Raw genomic sequence first — 13,449 nt, forward strand, 5'->3', positions numbered from 1 at the left:
CTGAGACATAGGGGAAATTTCTCTCCAAATTCAATAACTTTTACTTTAATAAACATTTATTAAGCCTTGAGTACTAGATTTATAATGATAAAGATGAAATATTGTCTACTCTCAAGAACTTTATAGTCTATTAGGTTGATACTATATAGTAAATAAACAAAAAATAATGAGAAGGAAATGAACAATTAGGGTGATCAATGATGCAGGCTGTATCTGAACTAAGACTTGAAAGAAAATAAGGATTCACAGAGTTAGGAGGACAGAATACATTTCAGACATAGGTGACAGATTGTAAAAATCCATGGAAGTAGGAATGACATAATGAGTTCATGGAACAGTTAGTATTCTAGTTTGGATAGAAGGCAGAGTGGGTAAAGTGATAGGAAATCAGACTGGAAATACTGATTGAAAACACATCCTATAAGGTCTTAGATGTCAGGTTAAGAAATTTATTTTTTATCATGAAGACAATATGATGGTTCTGAAGATTTATGAGCTGAAGAACAATAGAGCCAACCCTGTCTTTTAGGAAAATTGTTTTGATAGCTTATGCAGAAAAAGGAGAAAGACTGGAATCAAGGAGACTGATTAGTATGGAATTATAATAGTTCAGATAAAAAGGAGTTAAAGTCTGGCCTAGAATTGTGACTTAGTGTAGATAAAGGAAAATGTGAAAAATCTTATAACAATTGAAGGACTTAGGAACCAATTGAATATAGAGAGGGAAGGAGAGAAGCAAATATATGTCCCTTGGGTGACAGGAGGTTGGTAAAAATTGGGGAGATTGGGGGAGAAATAATTTCAGAGGGGTTTAGTTGTACTTTGGATATTGACTTTTTATGCCATAGTGATAGACAGGTAGAAGTGTCCAACAGGTCAGTGATTAAATATAATTTGAGAATCTTCCGGTTAAGGATGATAGTTCAGTAGAGCTGATAAAATGCCCTTGAGAGAATATAGAGATGAGGAATGGGCCTAGTACAGAAGTTAAAGGAGCAACCAAGCTTACGGGATAGGAGATAGAGTATGAACCAGCTAGGATGATTAAATAAATGGGCAGGAAAGAGGGAAGAGAAGTATGGGTCTATGAGTCTTAGAGAAGGTAAGCATTCAGACATAGGGAATGAATTGATAACTAGGCTCACAACCTTCAAAGAGGTCAAGGATAGCAAAAAACTGAGAAAAGGATTAAGAAGTAGAACAAATTCCTAACTGTGAAACTGGGCTTTCAGTAGATTTGTATGGTTGGAAGTTAGCTGCCACTGGACCAAAGTGAGTAGATGGGTGAAGATACAAAAGCAGTGAGTGTAGACAATCTATTAATCCAAAATTTTAAAAGGTCATAGTCAATGAAAAAGTTTTAAATATATATGAAAATGCAATTCATATCTGCCCATTTTGTCAACAAGGACAAAATGAGAGACTTTCCTAAAAGTCTTGAAGAAATCTGGATATGATGTAGTCATGGTGGGGGCAAAGTTAAAAGTGAATCAGAATTGGAATAAAGAGATTTATGCTTAAATCTTACTACTATCACACACTTACTGTTTATAGGATGGGCAGTCTGGGTCTGTCTTTTTTTGTCTTTAGTTGTTTTGATTTGTTTTATTGATAAAATTCTAGGCACTATATCTCTCCCTGTACAGTCTTAGAAGCCCTGGAATAAATTGATTGATTGAGAAGCAATAAGACTGAACCTTGTAGCCAGCTGAGCCATTTCTGTGAATGTTCTACCAATATTCTGATGATTATCTCCTCCAGGATTCATGGACATCCCACAAAGACAACAGTCTTTCTTCTTGGCTTTGTAAAACCTGACTTTAGGATAGGGTTATCAATAAAGACAACATGAACCTCAGGGCTTTTCCCCAAAGTGATAGTATTCTTAATGATTAAAGGTTACTTCATTTGAGTTTTTCCCTTTTGGAACTAGATTAGATTGTCAGATCAAATCCAGTCCACCATATGTTTGTGGATGGACTATTTTTAAATATAATAACATTTTATTTAATCCATTCTTAGCTCAGGGGTACAAAAGAGGTGGGAGCTTGAATTTGATCTGAGGGTCATGGTTTGCTTATTCCTAGTTTATATCTTTCATGGTATGTTTATATCTTTTCATGGTTGCCATTCCTCTCAGTAAAACCTGTAGCCCACATTTTGCTGGCATCCATTATGTGATTCAAATAAGGGGAAGGCATAGCCATCCATTTTTTTTAAATAAAGATAATTCTTCAGTCCTCTCTTGTAGTGTTTCCTCCTATTTTCCTTGATCCAGAGAATCACAAAAGTCTCATATATGTATATGTATATATATATATATGTACATATAGATAAAACTTGACATTATTTATTACAATAATTAACACTTACAACAAATAACAACTACCATGCAATTATTACAATAAATAACAATTTATTACAATAATAGACCTAGAGACTAGACCTAAAATTTCACTGAGATAGGAAATTCCCAAAGAGGAAAACTCTCCCACCAATATATGTAAGCTCCTTCTCTGCAACAAATAATCTCAAAGAGTGTACTAGAGGAATTGAGAGATTAATGAATTTGCCCTGGATCAGAAAGTCTGCACATTCAAAGGTGGGTCTTCAAGACTCTTAGTCTGGCCCTCTGTCCTTTCTGCCTTTCTATTTCAACCCATTGATAAACTAAAATTCTTATCTATGATGTTTTGATAAGTTTTCACAAAAGACCATCCCTGGGAGGGCCCCAAAATCACCCTTTCCATTTTAAAGTACTTTTATTGTCAGGAATTTTTTCCATAAATCTATTGTTTCTAGTCTGATGCCTCAGGCAAAGGAGAAGCAGCATTCATTCACAAGAGACTCCATCAAAAATGTGAAGTTAACTAAATCCAAGAGCTTTTCTTTTCAAAATAAACTGCTCATTTCATCAGCTAATATTTATATGGTATGTTCTATAGTCCTCCCTCATCATCCTATTTTTTCCCCTTGTGGAGTTTTTGTAACTTGCTAGGATCATTTCTACAATATAATGCCCAGAACTGAATACAATACTGTAGATGTGACCAGTATAGAGTATAATAGAGACTCTGAACACTAGGCCTATCAATGGTTATCACTTCACTTTATTGATTTGCATTGAGCTTTCTGAAATCCCTCAAATTCCTTCTTCTATAAATACTGCAAAAAGAGCCATGTATTTTGCATTGTAATTCAATCCTGAATTGTCTTTAAAGTGCATGATGTATTTCTAAGTTCTGTTAATTTTTAAAGTATTTCTTTCACCCACTCTTCTGAAATGAGTTTTTTTTTTATGTTGGCTAAACTATGTAATAACAATGTCTCAGCCACAGTGTACAACTAGATTTTAATAGTGGAATAGCTGTTTATCTTTATAGAACTTATAGCTAATTTTAGTATTATTTTCTCCTTATCGCTATATCCTGAGTTATTTTAAGTCTTATTAGTACCATATTTCTTTTTCCTTCCCCATCTCAACAGTGAATTAGCAGAATTGGACTTTAACATATATAAACCATATATATATATATAAATATAAATATATAGCTCTTCTCCCCCTTGGATGGAGAAGAGAACTTTAAACTTTGATTCCTCAACTAGGACTTAAATTAGCAAGACTTGGCTTCCATTTCTAGCTGTGTCATGAATCTCTCCTACTTGTTCAATTTTTCTGATATACTGGAACCATTATTGTCTCAAACACCAGCTTAATTAATATTTTGGTTTATTATTGTTCAGTCATTTTCAGTTGTGTTTGGTTCTTCGTGACACTATTTGGGGTTTTCTTGCCAGAGATAACAGAGTGGTTTGACAGTTTCCTTCTCCAGTCAAATTTATACATGAGAAAACTGAAGTTAAAAGAGCTATGTTAGGGGCAGCTAGGTGGTGCAGTGGATAGAGCACCAGCATTGGAGTCAGGAGGACCTGAGTTCAAATCCTGCCTCAGAATCTTAATAATTACCTAGCTGTGTGACCTCAGGCAAGTCACTTAACCCCCTTGTCTTGCAAAAAGCCAAAAGAAACAGAGAACAAACTAGATTACTTGCCCAGTAAATATCTGAGGTGAGATTTGAACTCTGTAAGAGGTGTCTTCTGACTCCAGGTCAGGTATTCTACCTACTGTGTCACTAACTACCCATATATTTTGATTTACCTTCTTCCTTATACCCTGAGTACTAAGAATAAGTACATGTAGAAGAACTACATGGAGAGGTACACATAAAAGGAACATGTGTGGCTAGGGTATGCATGTAGGGAACCTGAGGGACACATACATGGGGATCACATGTGTTCAAGGAAAATGTGTAGAAGGCAATTCATGTCCACAGTTTTGAAAGAACACTGTTGTCTTCTAATGATGTCATCATAGTATTCTCATTGTGCCAAATCTACTACAATAGTTTCATAGTGTCTACTGGACCTTGTTTGACTGGAAAAGTAGTCTCTTCCAGAGATACCATTCCTGATTTCATTGACTCTCAGATGAAATTCTTTGCTGTCAATGAAAGCCTTGACTTTCAAGAAAGAGCAGCTGCTGCCACAATTTTTCCCCATAGGATTTCTTCAGCTTAAAAAAAAAGCATCAGAAACCTATGACTGGGACCAAAAAAATGCTCCACTTCATGTTTTTCTTTCTTGTTCTCTTATCAGCTTTGTGACTCCCCTGAAAGGAATGAGTGATGCCTACACATTTGAGAATCTACCTGAAATCTATTGTGTTAATGGTGCTATAAAGATGACAGGACCCTATTTCTTGATAACTTCCTATCATGACATCCTAGTTCAATTCAACAAGCATTTATGAAGTATTAACCATGTATCAGGCAGTGTGAAAGATGCTGGGGATGCAAATACAAAATGAAATAATCCCTGTCCCTAGGGAGCTTATTGAGAGAAAAACAAATATACAGATGCAAAATATATGCAAAATAATTTCTGGGAGAAGACCACAGATGAGTATGAAAGGTACTTTGTTAACTAAAGTGCAGGGCTTTTTGAAGGCACAATTGAAGGGTAGGGTAGAGAAGATAGAGAGAAACAGAGAATCACAAGGATTCTGAATGGAGTAGTTGAGAAGTAGATTGCCACTTTCTACACAGAAGCAAAGAGTAAATTAGTTTCATAATGATTAGACATGTTCAGGCAGGAGTTCAGAAGCCTCTGCCCTGGGATCACAAAAATATCCTAACAATACCTCTTCTATCCCTAACTAGTTATGTCCATGTTGGAGAAAATGAGTCACCTTCATTATTAACCTATAGAGGTCATTTTTGATGAGGCATAATGAAGAGAGCACCAGAAATAGAAAACCCTGAGTTCAAAGACTATCTCTGCTCTCATCCTTCTCATTCTCACTGGATTGAGAGCTAGACCAATTGCTTAGATTGTTATCCTTAAACCTTAATAGATGAAATTTTTGCCTTATTTTTTTCTAGAACCAAAAATTTCTATCACTTCTTGGCTTCCATCTCCAAACTATGCCAAACCAAGTACTATATACACTGTCCCTTACTTCCCTACAACCCACTTTCCACCTTCCCTTTATATACTATTTCCGTTATTAGAACATAAGCTTCTTGGACTTCAAGTCAAGATGGCTGAGAGAAGCCAGGCACTGTTTTAAGCTCTCTTGGCTTTCTCTCAGAACTAACATGATTCAAGCCTTTTAACAAAGCCAGTGCAGGAGCAGCAGGGTGAGAGTCTGGGGGACTGACTTGAGAATAGCAGCAAAGGCTTTGGCTGTGTGAGTGGTGAGCAATAGAGATCCAGCATCATGGCCTGGACACATATTCTGCCAGCTAGGCTAGTCTAGAAGATCCAGGACTCAAGCCCCCATGTTTCCAGTGGAGCCCCCCTCCCCCCATTTCTGTGGGAGAACAGGATTTTCTCTAGAACAAATAACCTCCCTTTAGTATCTGCAACTTGTCCTGAGGCTCAGGTGTGGGCAGCAGATCTCCCCCAGCTCTGATTATGAATTCAATAGGTTAACTATCTAGCCCAAAGGCCCAGTACACAATGTTGGAGAACAGCCAAGAATCAGAGTGGGTAACTAATCAACTTCTCAGACAAGTCAGAGAAAGTTCCTGGAATCCCCTATAGGCCAACCAACTGAATAATCCCTGAAGTGGAGGAAGCCTCTAGGGATCTCAACAATGAAGGTCTATGAACCAGCCCCTCAATCAGCACAAATCCTAAGGGAAAGGACTCAAAATGAAGGAAGATCAGCTTAAAAGGGGGCAGGGTTCATTGAATATTACCTTGAAAACAAGGATCCTTACTCAGAGAGGTCTAGAACTTCAGAGGAGAATATGAATTGGTCTCTAGCCCAGAAAGGCTTTTTATAAGACACCAGAAAGGAGTTCAAAAATCAATTAGAAAAACTGGGGAAAGAAATGGAATTGAAAATTAACATCTTACAACAAGAAAACAAATCTTTTGAAAATACAATTGTACAAGTGAAAAAAGAAAATAATTCAAAAATACAATGGACAATGGAAAAAATCCTTCAAAAATAGAATTGACTAATTGGAAAAGGAGATGCAAAAGGTAAATGGTGAAAATTCTTTTCTTTCTTTTTAAAAATTAATTTGCTTTCATTGATATATACATGCATATTTCCAAGTTATGAAATTCCCACTCCCCTCCACTCAGCAGGGAACAGTTGGGTCAGCATTTTACATACATATTTTGTTAAACACATTTACAAATTAATAATTTTTAATATGAAGAATTAGGATTAAAGGAAAGAGATACATAAGAAATATTTTTTTTTGGATTTTTGCAAGGCAAATAGGGTTAAGTGGCTTGGCCAAGGCCACACAGCTAGGTCATTATTAACTGTCTGAAGCCAGATCTGAACTCAGGTACTCCTGACTCCAGGGCTGGTGGCCTATCCACTGTGCCACCTAGCCGCCCCAAGAGATACTTTTTTATAAACTGTTCATCAGATTTGGAAGGGTTGTTTTTTTCTGTATGTTTTTTTGGTTTTGTTTTTCTTCCTCTGGTTGGGGATAACATAGTCCATAACCAGTCAGATCCAGTTATCCTAGCTCTGTGGGCTTCTGAGAGAAGCTACTTCTATCAGGGTTGTTTATCTCATAATGCTGTTGTTGATATGTACATCTTTTTCTTGGTTTGAATCCCTTTGCTCAGCATCAGATGCTGTAAATCATTCCATGCTTCTCTAGAGTCCAATCATTTATGGTTTCTCATAGAACAATAGTATTGCATAGTATTCATGTACTGTAACTTGTTTATCCATTTCCCCAATTGATAGGCATCCCCTCATTTTCCAATTCTTGGCCACTACAAAAAGAGCTGCATGGAATATTTTTGGAACATGTAGGACTTTTTCCATATTTTTATAATTTATTCTGGGTATAGTCATAGAATTGGAATTGTTCGTTCAAAGGGAATGAACAGTTTTATTGCTCTTTGGGTATAGTTCCATATTGCTCTCCAGAAACATTGGATCCATTCCCAATTTCACCAGCAATGTATCAATGTCCCAATCCTTGTGCAACCACTCCAACATTGATCAATTTCCCTTTTCCTCAACTTAGCTAATCTAATAGGTGTGAGATGATACCTCATTAGGTTTTATTTTAGGTTTTTGGAAGGCAGATGAGGTTAAGTGGCTTGCCCAAGGCTACTCAGCTAGGTAATTATTAAGTGTCTGAGGCCAGATTTGAACTCATGTACTCCTGAGCTGGTTCTCTATCCACTGCACCACCTAGCTACCTCCCTCATTGTTTTTCAATTTACATTTCTCTAATCAATAGTGATTTGGAGCATTTTTTCATATGATTATAGATAGCTTTAATTTCTTCATTTGAAAATTATCTGTTCATATCATTTGACCATTTATCATTTGGGGGACAACTCTTTTATAAAAAAAAGATTAGAATCTGTGGAAACTAATGACTTCATGAGACACCAAGAATCTGTTAAACAAAATTATAAAAAAAATGAAAAAATTAGAAGAAAATTTAAAACCACAGACTTGGAAAATAGATCAATTTAAGAATCATAGGACTTCCTGAACACTTTGAAGAGGAAAAAAAAAGCCTGGATCTATACTTCAGGATTTAGTGAAAGAGAATTGTTCTGATATCCTGGAATCACAGTGCAAAGTAATCATTGAAAGAAAACATTGATTCCCTCCTGAAAGGGATCCCAAAATGAAAACACCAAAGAGTATTGTGACCAAACTCCAAAACTATTAGATTAAGGAGAAAATCCTGCAAGTGACAAGAAGGAAACAATTCAAACACCAAGGAGGCACAGTCAGTATTACACATGACCTGCATCAACATTAAGGGATTGAAGGGCCTGGAATATGATATTTGGAGATCAAGGGAGCTTGGAATGTAGCCAAGATAGCAAAACTGAGCCTTTTCTTCTGGGGTGGTGGTGAACATTTAATGAAATAGGAGACTTTCAATTTTTCCTGATAAAAAGACCAGAGCTACACAGAACATTTTACAGAAAACTCAAGAGATACATAAAAAAGGGGAAAAGGGGAAAAGAACTAAAAACTATTATTCAATAACATAAAACTGGCTATATCCCCACCTGGTAGAAGGATTCTCATAAGTCTTGAGAAATGTAACTCTCTTAGAGGTAATATACTTAGTCAGAAGTAATGGACACTCATGCCTTGTCTGTAACTATGATGGAATGAATTAAAAATACCTCCTTAAAAAGGGGAGGGACAATAAAAATATGGGAGGAAGGAGGAGACTGAATGGGGTAAAATAGGTGCAGAGGACCTATTGCAATAGAAGGGAATAAGGGAAAAGGTGAAAACTGCCTGAATTTTACTCTCATCAGATTTGGTTCAGAGGTATTAATACATACTTACTCAATTGAGTTTAGAAAAAGGTAAAGAGGAAGGGGGGAGGAAAGGAGGATCTGACATAAGAAAGGGAAGGAAGAAGGGGCAAAGGGAAAGAGGAAAGAAAAGGGAGGGGTTGGATAGGAGGGGGGCAAACACATTGAAGGAGGTGGTATTCAGAAGCAAAATATTGTGAAATAAGGATAAGGTGAAAAAAAGGGGGAAATTACGAACAGAGGGAAGACAGTATGGAGAGAAATAAAGAGTTAGTAACTATAACTTTGAGTATGAATGGGATGACCTCTCCCATCAAACTGAAGCAGATAGCAGAGTGGATTAAAAACCAGAATCCTGGAATATGCTGCTTACAAGAAACATATTTGAAGTAAAGGTAAAGTATTGGTAAAATAAGTAAAGGCAAAATTAAAGGTAAAAGATTGGAGTAGAATATTTTATGCTTCAACTAATGTGGAAAAAAGCTGGGGTAGCAATCCTTATCTCAGACAAAGCAGTTGCAAAAATAGATCTCATCAAAAGAGATTAGGAAGGAAACTATATCTTCCTAAAATGAAGCAATACAGAATGAAGCAATTTCAATACTAAATATGTATGCACCAAGAAGTATAGCATCCTAATTCTTACAAGATAAGCAAAATGAGTTACAGGAAAATATTGGGAAGATTTCAATCTCCCTCTCTCAGAATTAGATACATCTAACCATAAAATAAACAAGAAGAAAGTTAAGGAGGTAAATAGAATGTTAGAAAACTTAGACATGATAGATCTTTGGAAACAATGAACAGAGATAGAAAGGAATATAACTTTTTTTTCTGTAGTACATGGCACCTACACAAAAATTAACCATGTGCCTGGGCATTAAAACCTCATAATCAAATGAAGAAAGGCAGAAAAGTATTGAATGTATCCTTTTCTGACAATAGTGCAATCAAAATCACTTGCAATAATGGGCTATGGAAAAAGCAACCCAAAACTAATTGGAAGCTAAATAACCTCATTTTAAAGAATGAGTGTATCAAATAATAAATTACAGAAAGAATTAGGATTTCATCCAAGACAGTGACAATAATGAGACAACATATCAAAACTTATGGGATATAGCCAAAGCAATCATTAGGGATATATTTTATTTCTAAATACTTACATGAATGAAATAGAGAAAAAAGGAAATCAATGAACTGATCATGCAACTAAAAAAGTTAGATGAAGAACAAATTAAAAACTCCCAATTTAAAACCAAATTAGAAATACTAAAAATTAAAGGAGAAATTAATAAAATTGAAAGCAAGGAAACTATTGAATTAATAACTAAAACCAAGAGTTGGTTTTATGAAAAAAACAATAAAATAAATGAGACTTTAGTTAATTTGATTTAAAAAATAAGAAAACCAAATTACTAGTATCAAAAATGAAAAATGTGAACCCACCACTAATGAGGAAGAAATTAAAGTAATAATTCAGAACTATTTTGCTCAACTGTATGCCTATAAATGAATGAATATTTACAAAAATATAAATTGCCCAGGTTAAATGAAGAGGAAATTAAATGCATAAATAGGGTTACTATTTCAGAAAAATAAATTCAACAAGCCATCAGTGAATTCCATAAGAAAAAATCTCCAGGCTCAGATGGATTCATAAGTGAATTCCATCAAACATTCAAGGAACAATTGGTTCCAATTCTATATAAACTACTTGGAAAAATAGGTGAAGCTAGAACTCTGCTTTCTAATTTCTTCTAGGACACCAATATGTTACTGATACCTAAACCAGGAAGATTCAAAACAGAGAAAGAAAATTATAGACCAATTCCCTAATGAATATGGATGAGAAAAATCTTATATAAAATATTACCAAAACGATTGCAGCAAGTTATCACTAGAATAATACACTATGACCAAGCAGGATTTATTCCAGGAATGCAGGATTGTTTCAGTATTAGGAAAAATGTCAGCATAAATGACTATATCAATAACAAACCTAACGGAAATCATATGATTATTTCAATAGATGCACTTTACTGCTATAAACTTGAGAATTTAGGGTCAGCTCTGTAAGGTAGGAAATGGAACTGTCATCTCTGTGGTATTTGGAATTGAGGTGAGGAAGCTTCTACCAATATGAGTTGACAGCTTTTCTGAAATTTATAGTCTTAAAGTGTTATCTAGGGCACTGGTGGACTATGTGATTTGCTCAGGGTTACATAGCTAATATGTATGGACAAAATCCAGGGCTTTGGGCTTCAAGGCTGGCTTTCCATCTATTATACACACTTCATCTCATAATAGTTTACAGGAGATAGGTAGATCTTGTAGGTGGAAGCAAAGACATTTCAGAAGTCTCTTGCAGCAGTTGATAAAAGTAGTAATAATGGCCTGTAATGATGGCGGTGGTGGCATACATAAATAAAAAGAGATATAAGTGAGGAATGTTACAAACCCAGAAATGACAGAATTTAGCAAAAAATGAAATGAGTGATGATGGGTATGTCACAAAAAATCACAGAGCTTCAAAATTTGGGAGAATACGTTGATGATATCACTGAGAGAAACAGTAGGCTCAGAAGGAGGAAGAAGTACCAGAATAGATATGGAAAATATTTTTCTATTTAAGCATGGGGATAAAAGAAGTGAACTGTAATTGTTTTTAACACATTTCACTGATTTTTTTTATTACTATAGAGGAGAAGAAAACCTTTATGTCAGAGTTGGGGAGAACATTAAATTTAATATTTCTAATTGTGGGTTGAATGGTATCTCTTTCTCTTTGACTACCATTTCCAAACAGTTTTTCCTTTACCCCTTTTATATTGTTTATAAAAAGGATTGAATATGAATGTCATACAAATTAAATGGTATATACTTACTGAAATCCATGCTGGAGATTTGGATTTTAGTCCTGCTTCTGTGATAAATTAGTTTTTTTTTAAAGTCTCTTATTTTTCTATAGCCAAATAAACATGACAAACTTGATTCTGGATTTGTTAATATTGAGAATCTGGGGAGAGGTCTCATACAGACTGTTGGAATTTTGCGTGTGTGTGTATGTATGTGTAGCTTAGAAGAGACATTAGGCAGAGAATCAGGTTTAGGAATAAACTAGACTGAAGTAGTAGTTGAAAATATGGGAGTGATTGTTATCAAAGGAAAAGAAATATAGAGGAGTATTAAGGAGTTTGGTATAGTGGGGAGAGATCTGAATTCAAATCTTCCCTGAAATACTTACTACTTGTGTGATACAGAAAAACTCATTCAACATCTCTGGGTCTCAGATTACCAATTGTATGATGAGAAATCCAGAGTGAATGACTACCCAGTTTCTTTCCAATTCTGAATCTACAATTGCCTAATCTTAAGATTAGACAGCTATTGGGGCAGCTAGGTGGTGCAGTGGATAAAGCACCGGCCCTGGAGTCAAGAGTACCTGGGTTCAAATCTGACCTCAGACACTTAATAATTACCTCGCAAAAACCTAAAAAAAAAAAGATTAGACAGCTATATGGGAAGCTAGGTGATGCAATGGATAGTGTTCACTGGTTATCTTTATGAATTTTGTGTCCCTGGGCAAATCACCTAATCTTGTTTACCTCAGTTTTATCATTTGTAAGATGAATTAGAAAAAGAAATGGAAAACTAATCTGGTCTCTTTGCCAAGAAAATCATAAATGGGTTGATGAAGAATTGGACATGATTGAAAAATGACTAATAACAACAAATGACATTATGAAACAAAAATTTTTATTGAATGACATTACTATTATTTGGTGACCTCCCAAAGTAAAGCAAAAAGAAGACTAGAATTGCAATATATTTTTCTATACTATTACATATTTGTTTGCATAGTTGTAGGTAGATTGTAAATTTCATAAAGACAGAAAACTATGTCTTAATTATCTTTGTATCTCTTCCACTGACTGGGTTAGTGTTGTGCACACAGTAGATGTCTAATTAATGGTTGCTTAATGAATGGTTGATTGACTCAGCTACTATTTTGTTTCTGATAGTGTATAATAATGAAAAAAGAATTGCATTGGGAATCTGGAGATTTGGATTCTAGTCCTGCTTCTGTGATAAATTAGTTTCATATACTTGTATAACTGATAGCTTCTCTGGCCATTGATGTTCTCTCAAGTGGAGTTATCAATAATGATATAGAGGAGACATGTTTTATTAAAAAATATGATTTATAGAAGAGTTTCCATATAAGCAATACAAAATAATCACCAGTTTTTCTTGAAGGAAAGTGTCTCCATTTGATAGCAAAAATCACAAGATCAGTGAGTTTTTTAATATTTAATGTTCTCATTTTTATTCAAAAAAACTCCAAAAATTCCAGATCTAAATCAATATGATTCTCAAAATAATCCAATATAATCCAAACACTGTGTGAATAATTTTCAGGTTTTCTTCCACTCTTGTTGGAATAATCAAATAATCAAACAATACATATATAATATACTTTGTAACCATAAAGTTCCGTGTAAATGTCATTGTTTTATTAGAGAGTTCAAACAATGGCTTATATAATAGCGGTCCAGAGTATCATTCTATCTGAGGCCTTCAGCTACAAATTGAATTGAATGAGGGATG

This window comes from Macrotis lagotis, chromosome 1, assembly GCF_037893015.1.
Source record: "Macrotis lagotis isolate mMagLag1 chromosome 1, bilby.v1.9.chrom.fasta, whole genome shotgun sequence".
Classification (NCBI taxonomy): domain Eukaryota; kingdom Metazoa; phylum Chordata; class Mammalia; order Peramelemorphia; family Peramelidae; genus Macrotis; species Macrotis lagotis.